This window comes from Lissotriton vulgaris, chromosome 5 (assembly GCF_964263255.1).
Source record: "Lissotriton vulgaris chromosome 5, aLisVul1.2, whole genome shotgun sequence".
Lineage (NCBI taxonomy): Eukaryota > Metazoa > Chordata > Amphibia > Caudata > Salamandridae > Lissotriton > Lissotriton vulgaris.
Window position 1 is genome coordinate 375,790,564 of NC_141693.1, and position 20,331 is coordinate 375,810,894.

General features: G+C 46.0%; 1 protein-coding gene across 3 annotated transcripts in view; it reads right to left on the reverse strand.

Annotated features, from left to right (window-relative positions):
• KCNAB2 (potassium voltage-gated channel subfamily A regulatory beta subunit 2) overlaps positions 1–20,331 on the reverse strand; it is a 1,185,210-nt gene that overhangs the window by 870,704 nt on the left and 294,175 nt on the right. For 2 of the 3 annotated variants that reach the window (XM_086921729.1, XM_086921726.1), the window contains one exon: positions 592–659. The exons of the other annotated variant lie outside the window; for it this stretch is intronic. The gene's annotated coding sequence lies outside the window, so the exon portion shown is untranslated. The remainder of the gene's footprint in view (positions 1–591; positions 660–20,331) is intronic. 3 annotated transcript variants of the gene reach the window in all.

Genomic DNA, 20,331 nt, shown 5'->3' on the forward strand with positions numbered 1-20,331 from the left:
TTAAATCCTGTATAAAACGGGGAGAACATATCTAGGGGAAAAGAGTGCCGTTTGAGTCAGATTTTCTAAGCAATCTATTAAGACTGGACTTCAAAGGACATTTTTTAAAAAAATCTTTGAACATATGTTTTTTACAGGCTGAGTTAATTAAATCATAAGCAAGTCGGGACACCTGATCCGATCCGTTTTCGAGGACAGGGATTAGCATACATTTTTAAAGGTGACAATTATCTGCCACGAAAGGCAGCGTCTTCTCTCAGGTGCCGCACAAAGTGCAGCATGCAGCGTTTCCTCGCTATGCAGCAGTGAAAATATATAGGAAGGAAAAAACCGAGGCAGGGCTCTGGCGGCGGCTGCTGCTGCATCGACTCGAAAAAGCGCTAGCAACGCGGGGACGCACTGCGCTGCATAACACGAGCACAGGAACGGCCCCGTTTAAAAAACCTAGCATTTCGGAAGGAACGTGTTCTGCCTCGATCCAAAATGCACTGTGCGTTATTTGGGCATATTTAGGGGGTGAAATAAAGCAGCGCCGCCACAGCTGACGGAGGGGCATAATGACGACTCGTGAACAGACAGCAATGCACCTACCTCTGGATTCCGGGGATGAGTGTGGAAGCGGCAGTCAAAGTTGGCACGGGTGTGTCCAGCATGGATACCTTAAACAGAAAAGAGACAGCCGGTCAGAGGGGCAGCGAGGTGAATATAGGAACAGACTGTGCACGAGCGATGAAAATACGCACTGACGACGGGAGGAGCACATGTTTTTTGTTGCTGCTTCAACTCACCCCTCCTCTCCCCGCCCGCCAAAAAAACACTGAGAATTCGATAGCCCCGTCTCACTGGCTGGCTGGTCAGAAAGGAGCAGAGAGGAAGGAACACCTTGCATTTACTGCGGGGGAAAAAACCCGTCTTTAGGCTCGCCTCAAATCATGACGCTGCAAGACTGAATCTGCCTGTGCGAATGTATTGACAAATGCAGCAGTTTCGGGAGCACCAGGCACTCAGTAATTCACGGCTCAGCGCCGCAGTCGCTGCCAAACCCTTTTGCCAAATGTGACAAAACAGAGCAAAGCCCCTGAGCAGGAAGAGGTGCCGGTCACCTACCGGCCGCACCCTTTGCCACCAGCACCCCCGGGGAGATTCTCATTAGCATTGCTAACAGCCCACGTCAATGGGCTTTGCTATGAATAAAACACGATCTGCTCCATGTCCGCCCCACACATTAATGGTGGAATGGGATTTCTTGTCACGAGGCTGCAAAGTTTTCTGGTATAATGGACCAATACTAAACCTCCCCCAGTGCGGCCATTGGTACAAGTGCCTCCTGGAACTCGCCTCACGGCACATAGTAAAACACCATTGAACAATACATCAAACAGTATGAACACCCATTACTGACCATCATAACTGAGGTCATTGGGAAATCATTTATTACTAAAGAAATGGCGCTCAGATTCCAAAAGTATTGCGACCGCATGCAAGGTGTAACGAGCTATAGAACTAGAGTAACGTAGCATAATATAGCGTTGTGCAGTGATCCCCATCTATGCCAGGGGCCTCTGCCACCAGCTATACTGGTGCCCGCCGGCACTATTGGTACCTGTGCAGGGTCGTCAGCTGTGCCAATGCCCACAACCATCACTGCTAATTACCCCATCTACCAACAATTCCAATGGCCACAATCACCATCACTGCTTATGGCCATAGGCACTATCCGTGGCCGCAGTCAGTAACAGTGCCAGTGGCCGCAGTCAATCACAGTGCCAGTGGCAGCAGTCAATAACAGTGCCAGTGGCCGCAGTCAATAACAGTGCCAGTGGCCGCAGTCAATAACAGTGCCAGTGGCCGCAGTCAATAACCGTGCCAGTGGCCGCAGTCAATAACCGTGCCAGAGGCCGCAGTCAATAACAGTGCCAGTGGCCGCAGTCAATAACAGTGCCAGAGGCCGCAGTCAATAACAGTGCCAGAGGCCGCAGTCAATAACAGTGCCAGAGGCCGCAGTCAATAACAGTGCCAGAGGCCTCAGTCAATAACAGTGCCAGAGGCCTCAGTCAATAACAGTGCCAGTGGCCGCAGTCAATAACAGTGTGAGTGGCCGCAGTCAATAACAGTGCCAGAGGCCGCAGTCCGTAACAGTGCCAGTGGCCGCAGTCCGTAACAGTGCCAGTGGCCACAGTCCGTAACAGTGCCAGTGGCCGCAGTCCGTAACAGTGCCAGTGGCCGCAGTCCGTAACAGTGCCAGTGGCCGCAGTCCGTAACAGTGCCAGTGGCCGCAGTCCGTAACAGTGCCAGTGGCCGCAGTCCGTAACAGTGGCCGCAGTCTCTAACAGTGCCAGTGGCCGCAGTCTCTAACAGTGGCAGTGGCAGCAGTTAATAACCGTGCCAGTGGCTTCAGTCTTTAACAGTGCCACTGACCGCAGTCAATAACAGTGTCACTGGCCGCAGTCAATAACAGTGCCAGTGGCAGCAGTTAATAACCGTGCCAGTGGCCACAGTCTCCAACAGTGCCAGTGGCCACAGTCTCCAACAGTGCCAATGGCCGCAGTCTTCAACAGTGCCAATGGCCGCAGTCCGTAACAGTGCCAGTGGCCGCAGTCCGTAACAGTGCCAGTGGCCGCAGTCCGTAACAGTGCCAGTGGCCGCAGTCCGTAACAGTGCCAGTGGCCGCAGTCCGTAACAGTGCCAGTGGCCGCAGTCCGTAACAGTGCCAGTGGCCGCAGTCCGTAACAGTGCCAGTGGCCGCAGTCCGTAACAGTGCCAGTGGCCGCAGTCCGTAACAGTGCCAGTGGCCGCAGTCCGTAACAGTGCCAGTGGCCGCAGTCCGTAACAGTGCCAGTGGGCGCAGTCTCTAACAGTGCCAGTGGGCGCAGTCTCTAACAGTGCCAGTGGCCGCAGTCTCTAACAGTGCCAGTGGCCGCAGTCTCTAACAGTGCCAGTGGCCGCAGTCTCTAACAGTGCCAGTGGCAGCAGTTAATAACCGTGCCAGTGGCTTCAGTCTCTAACAGTGCCACTGACCGCAGTCAATAACAGTGCCAGTGGCAGCAGTTAATAACCGTGCCAGTGGCCACAGTCTCCAACAGTGCCAGTGGCCACAGTCTCCAACAGTGCCAATGGCCGCAGTCTCCAACAGTGCCAGTGGCCGCAGTCCGTAACAGTGCCAGTGGCCGCAGTCTCTAACAGTGCCAATGGCCGCAGTCTCCAACAGTGCCAGTGGCAGCAGTCACTAAGAGGTGCCAGTGGCCGCAGTCACTAAGAGGTGCCAGTGGCCGCAGTCACTAAGAGGTGCCAGTGGCCGCAGTCACTAAGAGGTGCCAGTGGCTGCAGTCACTAAGAGGTGCCAGTGGGCGCAGTCAGTAAGAGGTGCCAGTGGCCGCAGTCACTAAGAGGTGCCAGTGGCCGCAGTCACTAAGAGGTGCCAGTGGCTGCAGTCACTAACAGTGCCAGTGGCCACAATCACCAACAGTGCCATTGGCCACAGTCATTAACCGAGCCAGTGGATGCAGTCACTAACCGCACCAGTGGCCACAGACAAACTAACAGTGTCAGTCGCCCCAGACACACTAACAGTGCCAGTGGCCACAGACACACTAACAGTGTCAGTCGCCCCAGACACACTAACAGTGCCAGTGGTCCCAGACACACTAACAGTGCTGGTGGCTGCATACACCAACAGGCCAGTGTCCGGAGTCACTAACGAGGCATTAAAGCGCTTTGTCACAAGTAGCACACTACGTCAGAACACAAGGTTAGAGGTAAATAGGTAGTAAATATGTGGTTTCTTCAACTTGTAGGATCAGTTGAGTTATGTCAGTTAAGCCTGTGCTCTTGAGATCTCATGTATTTGCTTTATTGTTTTGAATAGGAATAGATTAATTGAAGAACCTCAGCAAAGGTGAGATTTTATGGATGTTTAAAAAAAACATTTTATCGGTTTCTACAAGAACAGAAGCCCAAAAACAACGCATTCACGCCTGTGGCCACAGTATCTCTGCACCCAAACACAGGGCTCTAAAATTGAGATAGTCATTGGCGCATTTACACAATACAATGGCGTGCAGCATCTGACCAAGCATACAACCGCACAGAATGAATCTTGTTGATAATATACATCTAGTCTGTGTCAATAAGCGGCAGCTCCTCCGTAATGGTGGAGTAGCGTCACCCTACTGTCAGTGACAGCAAACGAAACATAAAAGAATAAAACAATTTTATTATCATTTTATTTTTAATTCCCTGACTGAGTGAGCCAATGCCGCGAGTGTAGAGCGGGGCTGAACCAGGCCATCCAAAATGGAAAGCAGGGAGGAGGAGTGGTGGGCACTGTAAGTGCGCATGTCAGTTTGGCCGGCCATCTTAGGACGGCCAAACCGACATGCACATTTAGATTTCTCCAAACGAGTTGTATAGTACAGACAGGTGGAGAAAAGGCACATACTCCCTGTGCATGAGCGAGCGTTAAACCAGCCCGCACAGGCCAATCCCTGCACTGCTCTCATGCTGGGTAACAGCATGAGAGCAGAATCTGGATTAGGTGGGGAGCATGGGCTGTGTGGCCGCAGGGAGCAGAGGAGCACCGAGGCAGGTGGCAGTAGGACAGGAGCGGTAAGTGTTTTTAAAAACAAATTATAAGTCCCCCGCTGCCTCCCCACTTTCTGTTGCCAGGAGCCCCCTCTGGTGTCAACCAAGAGACAGAGACCCCACATCACACCCTGACTTGTTCAACAGAGTCTGTCACAGTTCTTCCAGGGCACCCATATGCACTCATATTTATGTGGGACCATACATGCCTAATAAAGCAGTTTCTCCATCACTGCACAGTGGTCCATGCCCCATACCCACTCATGCAGTAGAGGTGCCTATTCATCTCTCCAATGCCTAGCCAGGTCTCTCTTAGCTACCAGGTATGTTGTGGCTATGAGGACAAAGGTAGCACGGGTCTCTCCTAGCGTATCCATAATCCTAGCAACATAATTTGGGGTCGAGCACCAGTCTGTGGCCAACCACCCACCCATCCTGATGTTGATCTCCAGCCATTAACCCTTTAACCATGGGGCAGTCCCTCAACACATGGTAGTGGGAGTCCGGGCAGTGGCTGCAGCAAAGACACTCCGGCCCGGGGCACGTCCCATGTGCCAAAGCCTTTCAGGAAAGTAGTAGATCCGATGAAAATATTTGAGTTGGATCTGGCGAAAGCGCATTGAAATAGCCAGTTCCTGTGGATAAATTTTCGCTTCCACTCATTCATCATCATCCAAAGCACTCATGTCATCCTCCCATCTGACCCTGAGGGAAATCAGAGGGTCTGGTGTGTTGATTACTAGGGTCTTATAAAGGCACAAGATGCTCCCGCTTCCCAGTTCCTCTGTGACCAGTTTGCAATAGTCAAGAGGGTTGAAATCTGTGAGGGGATCTAATCTCGCTCTGTACATGTCAAGAGCATTGACGCAGTTCGAGGTATTTATAAAACTGTGATGGCTGTAAACCGAACTCCACAGCAAGTTCCAGGAAGGATTTCATGTGTCCCTCTCCCCAGACGCCCCTCAGAGTGGTTATAGCAATTAAGTCCCACGTGCAGAATCGGCCAATCTAGCTGGTTCGGACAGCCACGTGCCATGCCAGAGGGGATTTGCCTCAGTGAGGGTGCCACATTTAATTTGGCGAAAGGCAAAGTACCAGCATTGAATGGGAACCTGGCTGATGAGCGGCAAAGAGTGGGGAGGCAATCTGGCATACAGTAAGATGAGTACCCCATGAGGGCGTAACAGCTCCAGCTCCAACCTATGAGCAGGGTCTTCTCCTTCTGCTTCTGGCCAGAGCCAGTCATTAATAGTGGCCAGATGTGATGCCTAGAAATACAACCCAACGTCCACCTGTCCCAATCCCACCTAAAACGGGGAGAAACTGCATTTTGCAAACAAGACTCTGCAGGCCTTACCTGCCCATAGGAAACTGGTGATTTGAGCATATAGGTCAGCGAAGAAGGTGGGTGGCAGTGAGTGTGCATAGTGTCGCAATGTTGTTAAAAAGCGGGGAGGGACCACCATCTTTAAGAGAGCACCCCAGCCCGTGATTGAGAGGGGCAGTTTCAACCACTCTCCGATGTCCTGCTGTGCCCTGACCAGCAGCATGGCAATGTTGAGAGCCCAATAGCACTGCTCAATGAGGGCCACTGTCAGGCCCAGATAACGGAAATTGGCACCAGCCACTCTTAAATGGGAGTCCACCTTCCCTCCATTCATCACCTGGTAGGGGCACGAGAATCAATTTCTCCCAGTTAACCCTTAACCCTGAGGCATCCCCATAGATTGCAAGTATCGTCCATAAGCCAGGGTATCGTCTCACTGGGTCTCCGCAAGAAAAGAGCATATTGTCAGCATACACGGAGATGTGATCTTCTGTTCCCTCCCGACACTCAAAGCCAGCCAGTCTGGCTCTATCCAGATGAACTCCACGAAGGGCACTATCGCCAGAGCAAAAAACAGCAGGGAGAGCGGGCATCCCTGCCTCGTACCTCGCATCTCGCTCTATGGTGAATTGTCATGATAGGGCTCCATTCACTCGGCCCACAAGTCTTTGTATAACAGTGCCACCCAATTAAACCTACTGCTCTAGATTGGCCAATAAAAGTGCTGTGTCATCCTGAAGTTCATCTGTGCAGGTCAGTGCCAAATAGCAAAAGGCAGTGCCTAGTGCTCCTGCCGGGCATAAAGCTGTTCTGGTCAGAATGGACAACTGAGCTTATCACCACGTCCAGGTGTGTAGCCAAAATCTGGGCCCGAATTTCACTTCAAAGTTAATTAGGGAGATAGGGTGGTAGGACCCACATTCCTCTGGGGTTTGTTCGAGCTTCAGAATCACCTTTATGGACATTTACCAGAGATCCCAAGGTAGCCATCCATGTTCATAGGTGTCCTCGTATAGCACTCGGAGGTGGTGGAGGGGAGGGGGGGGGGTCAATAAGGAGAATATGTTTTGTTGTTTCTTTTTAAAAAAAATACATACAAGCATGCTGAACGTTGGAAATGGCCCTTTTTGCAGGGTTACCTCAAACTTTTTGCCTTCCTTCTCCTCTGTCTTAAACTGCGTTTTTAATGGCTGTAGGACTCTGAGCACGTTACCACTGCTGACCAGTGCTAAAGTGCATGTGCTTTATCAGAAATGTGATGGCATTTGGTTTATCCACGAATGGTATATTTGGTTCACTTATAAGTCCCTAGTAAAGTGGTATACCATACACCCAAGGCCTGGAAACCAAATTCAACTAGTGGGCCTGCAGCACTGATTGTGCCACCCACAGAAGTAGCCTTTCAAACCTGACTCAGGCTTGCCACTGCATAGCCTGTGGACGCGGCTTACTGCCACCTCGACTTGGCATTTCAAACTACTTGCCAAGCCCTAAACTCCCCTTTTATTACATATCAGTCACCCCTACGGTAGGACCTAAGTAGCCATACAGGCAGGGTGAGGTGTAAGAAAACGGTAGGTTCATCTACCTTTTTGTTTTACATGTCCTGCTACTGACAACCACCTAAGTTTGTTTTCAATACTGTGAGGCCTGCTCCTCTCATAGGTTAACATTGGAAATTCCTTAAATACCCTTTTTAAGTGTAATTCCTGATTGCAGAGGAGTAACTGCTTTATGTGTTATATCATTGGATTGGTAATGACAAATCCTCTTTACCAGTAATTGTGGATCTGGTATTACTAATATAGAAATGTCACTTTTAGAAAGTGAACATTTAACTACATGTAGCTCTCTTGTGTGCCTTACAGCTATCTCCAATCCACATATGTGGTGGGATGACAGCTACACTTCGTGCAATACCTCTAGAAAGCCAAAAGTATTGGACACTCAGCTGCATCTGCATTAATCTTCATAATGATAGGTCTTACTGGCCAAGAGGGAGGGACTGGCATGTACACCTTAACTGGTAGTGACCTGGCCTCACACAAAACACTAATGTATCCTCTCCATCCCAAGATAGGCTGGCATACAAAGGAGGGCTTAAAGGAGATTTGTGCACCACAAAGGCTTTGCTGTGTAGTCAGCTCCACTTCAAGGAGACATTTAGGTATACATTTTGGGTCTATGATCCTCTCTCAATAGTAAAGTTTGGGGTCCTAAGGAGACTCTGCCAAGAAGATGAACTGTACTACAGGAGGGACTGCCACTTTGGCAACTCCTTTGCTGTGTTGGTTAGCTGATTGCAGGGCTACAGGAGGGACTGCCACTTTTCTACCTGCTCTGCTGTGTTGGCCGGCTGCCTCCGACCTGGGCGATGAGAAGCAATGGATATGTTCTCTACAACCTTTTGCAACCTAAGAAACTCCAAGAGTTTGTTGGCTTGCTCCCTGTTCAGGAATCTAAGGGCCATCAAACATTTAATTCACACAAATGACTACTGCTTAAGCTCTGCTAATCCAGATTCTGAGTCTGCCTGACTTGCCTTCAACCAGTCTTGGGCCTTCGCAGAATGTTGGCAGCTGCTTTTGGGCATCCACATGCATCACCATGATGCACTGTTCAAGAACCGCCGTGTCTGCCTGCTCTAGCGCAGACCATGGGTTTGTCGCTTGATCGAAGATACAGTGCCCGAAGGCAGTTCAGCGCGACCCAGCACACACTGCATGCTTCAAGGAAAGACAGGCGCCTGACCTTTGTCACTCCAATCACTGCACCGTATCCAGTAAGGGGATACTCCAACAATGTGAGTCCCGATCCCGATGCCGACTGCACTGCTGCAATCCCCTGAGAAAGGTGCTGTCCACTCCTGGACTTACAAGGTCCCTGCCGCCCACTAGGGCTATCACATGCAGCCCTGAACGGAGCAAATAGATCAGTCTCCTGCAAAAAATAAAAAAAAAACAAGAGAACAGGTTGCTAATACCTATAAATGATAATTGCAATGACAAAGACTAGGTTTCTTTTCTAAGAGGGTAATTTTTAGCATTATTTTTGGAAATTTGTCAATGGTCACAAGAAAGCCTTCTATTTCACTTCCTGATGTTGTGGATCACCTTACAAATATTTTTAGGATTTTGCTTTGTTAAAATAATGAGCCAACAATGTCCGTTATTAGATTTTTTTTAAATCAAGAACTAGCTCTCTTCTAAATAATTAGACTGTAAAACACATTACAGCAAAGTAGATTCAAATTATGGGTTACAGTTGGCATTATGTAGTACGTTCGTGATAAATGCAACTCTAAAAGTTGTGTAGCGGTGAGGATTGTGAATAACCAATATTCAATATGGTAAAGGGAAATGCTGAAGATTGAAACAGGAATTTTTGTTTTCCACAGAAGAAAAAGACTTGTAAAATGAAAAGCACGACATTCCATAGGTGAGAGCTCGATTATTTATCAAATACTGACCAAGCTGGCCATGAAGGGTACTCAATAACCTATTTACAGCATGTTCTCTGGGATCTACTACACTTTATGGTTTCTTGTTGTCTTTACCTACTACATTCTTTCATTTGTATACTTCCTGTGACGAATGAATTGTATACGATGGACATAGTGCATTAACTATCTCACTTATAAGTGTTATTAACTAACTCTTCATAATGACACAAGATTGCACAACAACTTTCATTGTTTGGATCTTGGTTACGTACAGCTTTGACTTCCCGTTTCTTAGACCTATTGTTCCCAAAACCTGATACATATACATATACATAGAGTAGTGGGCTTTGGGTCTTCCCCCTGCTCCTGATTGGGCAGCTTTGTTGTCCATCGCACTTCCCTGCTCCTGATTTCATGACATTCCTCCCTATTCTTGTGTTCGCCCCACCCAGCTACTGCCTTAAAGCTTTCGTTTCTCACACTGTGCTCAATAGAACTGTTATTCGCTCTCCATTAGCATGAACGGCCTATGCTTCTCAGGGAGTTGCGGATAGGAGTTTGGTACGCAGGGGGTGTTGACATGGCTGTATTTCCATGTTATCAGAAATGCGCACGCATGAAAGAAATAAATATGTGTTAATAGCAGCAAGTTACAGGGGTGCCAATTTACTAACATGCTATCATCAAGCAAGATGGGCTCATAAATTCACTCGTGAATGAAGTAACCGAACAAAGCTGTATGAGTGATTATTACTGGTTTCAAACCAGAAGCGGCTACAGTCTGCAATACTTTATAGCAGGAAAACTAATAACATACTCTCTTAACAGCTTCTAATTAAATATAAAAGCCAACAAAGTGCACATTGTTCTACAAAAATTAAAGTGCGCCGTTTTGAATCCGACTTTCCCTCTTGTAGATTACCAGCCTTTGTATTGAGTGTATTCGACATCAGAATCATCTGCCACTGACCAATATAAAGCCCAAAGAAATGGTATTACGATTGTAAGTTAGTGCTATGTTTGATGGAAACATAACTGTTCCATTTTGTTACATTTTTAATAATGTTTCTTTCAATGGGGTCTGATGCCACCAGGCAGTGAAATCAGCACCATCTTCCTGAAGCTTGCCATCTCAAATGGCACTTCACACTCTTACTTCCTACCTCAAATTGTAGTTAATATTTAATTAACTTTAAGCACATCGAGTCTGCTTGTTTTTTTCACAAAAACATTTTGCTCCCCGAATAAATCTAGAGTTGCATTTCTTATGTACTCTCTTTTTCAGGATAGGTTCCCTGAAATTAAAAAGCTGCGTGTTAATGAAATTAAAGGGTCGTGTCACTGAAATTAAAGGGTCGGCACTGGGTCACTCTGGAAAAAGCACAGGCCCCCTGAAAAAAAGGATACTACCCTAATAGGGAAAACAATTCATTTGTAAATTATTTTGCACCCGGTTCAGTGCTGGATAATATTTTTAAAGCAAATAAACTTTAGACCACCAAACCAATTATAATATAAAGACAATACAACTGATATAGAAAAATATATTTTGTTTTTATTTTTACTTCTTATTTTTCCCTTTTTCAACGTATTTCAAGATAGAAAAATATTTATAAATATACTCGTTACATATAGTTTGTTCTTTTCATAAAATTTGAACTTCAAACAGGATTTTTCATCCTTAAACCACAGATTGTTACATGAGACATGACTACATCTTTGAACCACCGATTGTCATGTATTGTGGAATAACCTGTGAAGATCTGTGTCTTCAGTTGTTGTAGATAGAGTAGTCAAGATCAGACTGGGTCACACCAGTGTTCACAGGACCATTCCCTTCCACACAAACATGGAGCTGTTAACCACTTACTTCCAGAATCAGTGCAGTAGGTCTCAGGACTTAAGCATAGCAGGGTTTTTGCAGTCTTGAAACTTCTCTTTTAGTTAAAAAAAAACCAAACAAACTTTGGGCCTGATTACCAAAGGTAATTATATATGCGTACGTACTCACACTTATATTTACTACTACACCCGGGTGTAACTCTACACTATTCTGCTAGTCACTATTTCTGAATGTACATTTGCACCTAGCTGTAGATTTACGTCACCATGTGAAATTAAGTGGTGTAGCATCCTACAAGAGGATTTGCAAGTGTAAAGCTTCTACTAGCAACTTGGCACATGTAGGTCAACAACTCCGCCAATGTGTAGACATCTCCAGGCCTCGAAAATCATAAAACTTTTACCAGGTCTGCAGGTTTAGCGATTTGAATAATCTACTCCATCGTACTGTAACATACTTGACCAGTAAACTGGTCTAAAATTGTGTGATTCTAGGCAAATATTTTATTTTACAGAGCCGCCTTTCTTCTTCATTATCACATGACAGCACCTTCAAAACAAGTCTTTAAAATGCAGTAGGTCTCGCAATTGCGAGTTTTGGAGCTATAGGCATTGTAAATGGCAATGCCTTTAATAAAAAAAATAAAAGCATTGTCATTTACAATACCAATAGTTTAACGTTTTGCAAAAGCAATACGTATTGTATTGCAGAGCACGGTGTCCGTGAAGCAGGCGCAGCGCTCATTATTAAAGTAAAAAGAAAAAAATGAAACAGAGCGTGGTGTCCCTGAAGGGGGCGCTGCGATCAGTATTAAAGTTTAAACAAAATAAATAAATAAATAAACAAAGCGCGGTGTCCCTGAAGCGGGCGCTGCACTCAACATCAAAGTTTTAAAAATAAAATGTAAACTGAGCACAGTGTCCCTAAAGCAGACACCGCGCTCAGCATGCAAATACAAAAAAAAGCAGTCGCCATTGTCCCCATCAGTGTCAATAAACAAAATAGTGCTCACCCACTAGATGAAGCAGACCGTGTAACAAGCCAAGTAAAAGGTCTGGCCGTTATGGGCGTAAAAAATGCAGACAAGGCAATACCAAAGAGGGACTAACAAGCCTATTTACGAATCAGAAGGCCAATGACACAAGCCAATGACAAATATGGGCAGAGAGTGGGCGGGTCTTCCACTGCATACTCTATTAAAGCATGCCTCGCAAAGTGAGCAGCACAAGGGTGCTACTGCTAGGCTCGACCAAAAGGAGGGTTCTGCATTTCTGTTGTACAAAAAACTTGTTTGTTTGATTTAATAGATTACACATTTGCTCTATGTATAATAATAATCTAGCCTACATATAGGGTACAGATGACCCTTGATGTGCCTCTTAGGTCTTTAATAGCATAGTCATCAGGATGGGGGCAGGAATATTTCTCAGTTCATGTTTAAAAACTCACTTGTAAGAAGTATATTACTAAAGCATTACATGGTAGCGCCCTGTGATTTACAAACAGCATGTTTTTCATTGAAATGGCCACAAACCAAACCATTAACATGCAGTTTTACTAATAAAACTATATAGTGTATACACAATCTGTGGAAAAGGATTTTCAGCAAAAATATTTATCATTTGCACATAGCTAAGTGTTCTGATTTGTCTTCATCCTATTAAAATATTTTTCTCATCACAAAGTTATAAAAAAAGTGCTTTCCTAACTATCAAAATATATTTTGAAATGGTTGTACAGTTCATTTACAAGCTATTTAAATGTTGTGTGGAAGAAAAAAGACGTGCTATCCTACAGCCTTTCATTTGACACTCTGTACAGCACACTTGTCAGACAGTTCACTTTACAAATCTTCTAACTTTGCAGTCAGATAAAGAAAACACCAACCTCCAGAATAAATTAAACAGCATATTGTAAGTCATAATCTGACATTTGACCTCTGTCTCTGGCACAACAAATGTGACAAGATGATTTAAAGGCATGATTTATTGCTCATTCACTCTGAGTGAACAGAATACTAGTCCTTTGTCAGTTTGCTAGAATGGGCCATCAGACCATAAAAATAGCTCGGCCTGATAAAATCTGACTCGCCAAAGCAAGTGGGTCAGTATATTTCCAGATGCTAATTTCGCTATAAGAAAATATAGAAAATTATTAAAGTTTTTCATTATTGAAAAATAATATATAAAACTATTTTAATGTATGATGTAAATGAATTTAATATCTTTATTATTAACCCTGAGGTAATAAAACTGTCAACACATTACCCACTAAATTAAATGTGTATTAATTAGTTAATTTAACTATATATATATATGTATATTCTAAATCTCTTTAAACAATTTAAAAAGTGCTCACCCTCACAAACATTTTAATTTGATGTACAGCTAATTGTTCAAATGTACTTGTTCAATTAATGTACATTATTTTTAACAAGTTTAGTTGTTATGAATTCAGTTTAATAGTAAATTAAATATCAAATATTCTCCATCTCTATTGCTTTCTATGGGAGTATGTTGACATATACCTGTGAGCGACCTCATGTGGTGCTTCAAATACTCCACGGCTAGACTGGACTGGATCTGCACCTGTTTTGACACTAGTAGAGCTACAGTAACTCTAGAAGTGTAGTTTTGAATAGCAATGGTCTTACTCTATTGTGGATTTGTGTTTGTATTACCATGTCTCTCCCTAACTCCATACCTAAATTCCTTTCAACCCTCATTAAGTATTCCCCTTTTTCCAGCCACCCCACCTTGTCCTTCCTGCATTTACAACAAAAACACATGCACATGTGTCCAGTGATCTCGGCCACCGTGGTAGAGATCTCCACACAGAAAAGATAGGAAAGGGTGTAGATATCTGGACATAGGTTTGTAAATTGCATTTTGCAGTACATAAGTAGGTCTACAATAGGCGCTACAAACGTAGACAGAGTTGATTTCAAAGCGTCTTTTGGACTGTAAGCTACGACTTTCAGAGTCTAATGACCTGCAAGGCTGCCCTGCTGCCCTACAAAATGCCTAACAGTCATTGAGATTCAGGAGCTGCAATTTTACAGGATACATTAAGGTATACATAAGTATTATGCCCAATGCACCAAGTTTTTTTGTGTGATATTTTTTCACATATATGCAGATTAGAGTGAAAACCATTGCAAGGCAAGAATTCATTCTGTGATGTGCTTCCTTGAGGTATGCTGACCCACTTCCACATAAAAGTGCTTCTTCACGGATTGCCAATTTCATGTGGGTGGATGGACGGATGAAAGATAAAATGAGTCAATGTGATATGAATATAGGGATGAGTGATTGCAGACAGGTAAGTGGGTGACTGAATGAATCAACTAAACATTAAATAGCAAATAAATACACTTTCATTTAGAAAAGCCCAGACCTATGGGCTTTGAATATGCTTCGTTATTTTCCATGTAACACTCCAGGAGAAGGCATGGGTTTCTGTTACAATTGAAAGATACCTTCTTGGTTGCCAAGAGTCAGGTTCACATAGGATACAAGATGTAGATTTATTGAAGAAGACATCTTTTAAGTTACACATTATATATAAATGCCCCACCAGGAGCAGCATCCTCATTGCTCAGCCCACTCTCTCCAACTGACTCTTACAGTTCCCTTAGGTACACAGTTAAATACCCTAAATGTACACATCACTAATCTTAGCAAAACAAGCAAGGATTAGGGAGACCCAGACGCAGTTAGACTCTTTAACTCATCCTTATTTTCATCCTGTGTGCAGTTTGGCCTCAAATAACGATGCTGCAAGCAGGCAGAATTGACGTGTTATTTTACAGTGGCGTTAGCAGGCAATCCGAAAACTGCAGCTCTCTTGTAAAAACTAGAGCACTCAACTCTGTGCTCACTTCTTCGTCAAACGTCATTTAAAAGGTTTGCGGCTGCACAGCTCCAGAATACACTTCCTTAATGACCGATGCAATTCCATAAGATAATGATAGCATGTGCTTGAATCCCACTGGCATGGTCCACCAGCAGGATGCAGGAGGCCATCAGGCCAGTAGCTGGAGGATCATCCTGACCAAAACCTGGGATAGAGGCTGAAAGATCGGAATCATAGCCCGAATATCCCGGACTCCCTGTTCGGGAGGATAGACCCGAAACTGTGTCGTGTCCAGAACCGCTCTGATGAAAAGTAGCTTCTGAGAGGGAGTCAGGTGTGACTTCGGCACGTTGATGTAGAACCCCATCGCATGCAGGTGGTCGGCCGTAGTCTGGAGGTGGGAGACGACAGCCTGGAGCGAGCCTGCCTTCAACAGCCAGTCATCGAGATAGAGGAAGACCCGAACCCCTGATCTGCGCAGATGAGGTGCGATCACCGCCATCACTTTCGTGAACACTCGAGGGGGCGCTGGTAGGCCAAAGGGGAGCACGGTAAACTGAAAGTGCTTGTGGCCTACCGTAAACCGTAGGTAACGCCGGTGGGCCAGCAGGACGGGGATGTGAAAGTAAGCGGCAAGCGTCCTGCAAGTCTAACGCTACCATCCAGTCTCCAGGGTTGAGAGCAGACAGGACCCGAGATAGCGTCAACCTTTTGAACTTCTCCTTCCGGAGGAAGCAGTTGACGTTTCTGAGATCTAAGCTAGGACGCAGGACTTTGTCCTTCTTGGGTACCAGAAAGTAGTGGAAATAGCAACCACGACCTACTTCTGGGTCAGGAAGTAGCTAGATGGCACCCTTGGCCAAGAGTGCAGAATCTTCCTGTTGGAGAAGGGCCAGATGATCCTCTGACATGTGATGGTCCTGAGGTGACAGGGATGGAGGGGTAGTCTCGAAGGGGAGGGAGTAGCCCCTTCGGACTATTTGCAAAACCCACCTGTCCAACGTGATGGTGCGCCAGTGGGGGACGTGATGGCTAATCCTGCCGCCCACTGGCAATTGGTGGCCCTCAAAGACTAAGAGGGTTTGGAGGCTGAGGCAGAGGGGGCTGTGGTGGACTGGCCCTCTTGCAAGCCCCCAAAACCATGGCGGTGGTTCCCACGTCCTCGGCCTCGCAGGGCCTGAACAGCTTGCTCTGGCATGTGGCTCTAGGCGGAACGTGGCTGGGCACCCCTTTCGTAGCCACGAAAGGCGCAAAAAGCAGACTGCGCTGGGCGGGTGGTGGAGAGACCCAAGGACTTGGCCATAGCCAGAGAGTCCTTAAAGAGCTCCAGCGCTTTGTCTGCCTTGTCACCAAATAGGTGATGGCCATCAAAGGGCATGTCCATAAGAGTGAAGTGGACATCCCCTGAAAAACCAGTTGACCTCAACCAGGCGTAGCGACGAAGGGATACAGATGTGGAAATCGTCCTGCCTAGTGAGGTGGCAGTATGCAGCTCAAAGCGGATGGTAAACTTTGCCGTGTCTCTCCCTTCGGCAACTGCACAGGAGAGTATGGCCCGGGCCTCCTCCGGGCACTGTGGCAGCACTTGCGCCAGACTGTGGCATTGGGCGATAATCCTATCCACAGGAGCCTCAGTGTTGGGTGTGGACCAGGTGCCCAAAAAGATGTCAGTGAGTGCTTCATTAAACGGTAGCAGGGGCTCTGAAGAGCTCACTGCCGGTTGAAGCATCTCTGTCAGGAGGTTAGCCCTGGCTGCCACTGAAGGTAGCTCGAGGTGGAGAGCATTGGCCGCCAAAAGCAACACCATGGCATAAGACGCTCCCTCCTCCAAAGCCACAGTAGGAGGAGACAATGTTCCAAGATCTGGTGAGGTATCCAGACCACTGGCTTCCCCCAGTTCCTCTCTCCAGTCCATCTGGTCAGTTAAAGGGTCTCCAGACCCCTCCCAGTCCTCCTCGCCTTCTTCTGGCTGCCAATCTGATCTAAAAGAGCCAGGGTAGAACAAGGGCACAAAAGTACCCGGTCAACGCCGGTCCGGTTCCGTGTCTAGATCTAGGCGGAGGCCGGGGTCGACTTGGGCTGCGGATGTGGTGCCAGCAGAATCGGTCCTGGGGAGAGGTGTAACTAGGTCGATCGGCGCCGATCTGGATCTAGGCCTGTATCCAAGGGGGCCGAAGCTGCCGGCATCGAAGGCCCAGGGCTCCCAGCCGAGTCTGCGGGGCCCAAAGGAACACCAGTGAAGTCAGGCTGCCCAAAGATGGCACGCATCGCTTCGTAAAATTGGCGAAGCAGGGCAGGGGTTGCCCCAGGTACCGGGAAAGGAAGGGAAGCCCGGAGTCGAAACTTCCGGCTCCGGACGCAGAGCCGCGGAAGGGGCACCACCCGCATCCCTCGTCGCATCGGCCGACGGACGGGGAGAAGTCGAAGAGCGACGATGCTTCTTCGACTTCATCTTGTGCTTCCAATTACCTGAACCCCGAGTGTAAAGACTCTGAATAAGAATGAGGATGATGATGACTCCGCGACTAGGACCTCGAACAGCGCGGAGCCGACTGCCGGGCCTCGAAAAGCTTTCGGGCACGCTCCCGCAAAGACTTCGGATTCATGGTCCGGCATTCAGAGCACCACTTGAGGTCATGGTCGCGCTCCAGGTGGAACAGGCACACGCGGTGCGGATCAGTCACCGACATTAGACGGCTACATGAACCGCAAGCCTTGAAGCCTGGAATCCCTGACGTGCACCAGGAGTTGAAGACAAAAGTGTGCGAAAAGTCAGTCAAAAAGTGACAGGAGGTACTGCTCTTTCCGGATCTGCGCTGGCTGGCGTGGAAAATGAAAGAAATGATGTCAGCGTGCGAGGGAGGCGTCTAATCAGCTAACTCAACGTCATCCAGGCGACCCCAACGACAAACGCAGAGCCGACCGATGCCACCTTTCGACGCCCAGGTGTACTGCGGATGAAAAACTTTCCAGATCCAGTCTAATGCCTGTGGGTAATTCTAAGGTAAGGAATCTATAACTAACTGTTTCTTTCAGATAATATATTTTATTTTACTAGTCGCACAGATGTCCGCTATATTGAAATGCAGCATAGCTAAAGAGGAGACAAGAATAAAAATGGCTCTAAAGTAATGGCTATTTCATTTTTAGGCAAGCCCACCACACAAATATACCTACAAAAAGACACAGGAACTTTTTTTTTCTTTACTTAGTGGGATCAGTAAGTTAAAAGCAAAAAGTAAACATCACAAAAGTGTTTCATTTTTTTAAAGTTAGGTAAGCGTCACTGAGGGCGGGTGAGGGAGCTGAAGCAACACCCATTGAGTCATGTGGAAACAACACAGAGGGTTGAGTGGCGGGAATCAACACATAGGGTACAGGGGGTGGGAACCAGCATAGAGGGTGGTTAAAGTAACATGAAGGGCAGGGGGAAAAGTACATGATATGGGGAGAGAGAAAGCAGGATGGAGCACACGAGGAGATCTGGAGAACACATACAAGAAAAAGGTAGGTGGAGCTAAAGGAAAAGCATGTAGGTGAGACAGCAAAGTGTTGACAAGTAAATGAGGGTGAGTGCATCACAGTGGAGGGTGGTGTAAAAACAGAGTTAAGAGAGTGCAGCGCTGAGAACAGTGGAGGGGGAAGCGCATGAGGATGACAGCTGGACAACACATGCACTCTCATGGAGTGCTTAACTAAAAAGAAACATGTACAGCTTGAAAAGTGAGCAATTGAAGAACACAAGTAATGAGGCCATGCTTCAGGAGAGGGGCAGCACAAGAAGAGAAAGAAAAGCCACACAAGCTAACAAATAAAAAGAAAGTGACAATAAGTACTCCATCATCATCATCAAAAGTCTGTATTCGGCTGAAAACCAGCCATAAAAGAAAGCGTCATAAAATAAAATACATTTCATGAAACAATTCATGATAAGATAAAATACCAACAGATAATCATGAGTCCATGATAATGGTAGTTGCAGATAGTTCAAATTATATGTAAGACAATTTCATATTATATTTCCACGCAAAAATAAACCATAAATGAGCATAATTATCTAAACGATATAATCCATATAAATAATGTTCATTTTCCTACATCGTTCCGCTGCCGGACAGCCGTGGAAATATATTTGTACACCATTAAACAAATACATTTGTCCTTTAACGGTTGAAGATGATTTAACGCGGCCTGACACTTACGAATGGTTAAAAATTGTAAAAGTGGTTTCAAGAAAGCACATCTTAGTTCTTTATAAAGATTGCAAAAAAAACATAAAATGCAAAGTACACTGGACTGACTGAGTCGCATGGGCACAATTCCAGGTTGGCGTCATAATATGCGTCGCGTGGATATGACACCAATAGCTGGGAGGTACCCATCCTAAATCTTATCAAATAAAACAATTTGGTGTGATTAAAATAAAAAGAGATGTATGGTGCAAGGCCTGGTGTACAAATCAGTAATGAATGGTCAACAACCCTTTATTTTCCCCTCTCCAGATTATCTCTGACTAAGAACAGATGAGGTGAGATTTCTTTTTTCAACTTAGTCCTCTGTATTTTGGCTATATTACTAGGGCTTTCAAAGCAGTCTGGAAGTCCCAGTTTCTCCAGGAAATCACTAATATATGAAATCCAAGGGATTTTCCTGAAGTGATCCAATTTTAAACAATCTAAAACAATGGCACGATTTAGAGCTGCTTCTTCTTTTGCCCAAATGCGATGCCATAGCTTTAAAGGGGCCAATTGTATGCGGAATGACAATGGGATCACACCCAATTCACTGTGGCAAATGGTGGCAGCTGTGCTTGTTGGAACTGTCAGGAGTCGTTTCATAAATGTGTTCTCTGCCCTCTGTAGGCCCTTGATGTTACACGAGCCCCAAACTCAAGCGCCATGCAGAGTAACAGCACACGTACGGGCCTTATAGATGTTGATGATTGCTTTGGTGGGTCTGGAGCCTAATTTTTTTGTGAATCTAAAAAAGGCATCTACATTTTTAGTGAAGCCCCTGATCTTGGCCTCAACTAGATGTCCCCATGAACTTCTCTGATCGAACAAGATCCCTAAATATGAAAAAGTCAAAACATAAGTCAATTTTTCATTTGTTATATGGCATGTCTTTAAGGTTTTGGGGGATTTTCCCACCACCATAATCTGTGACTTTGCTACATTTGTTTTTAGGCAAAGATCATTCATAAAATTGTTAAAACTATTCAAATGCCGCTGCAGAACCTCCCCAGTTCTCGACATCAATACGCAGTCAACCGCATATAATAGC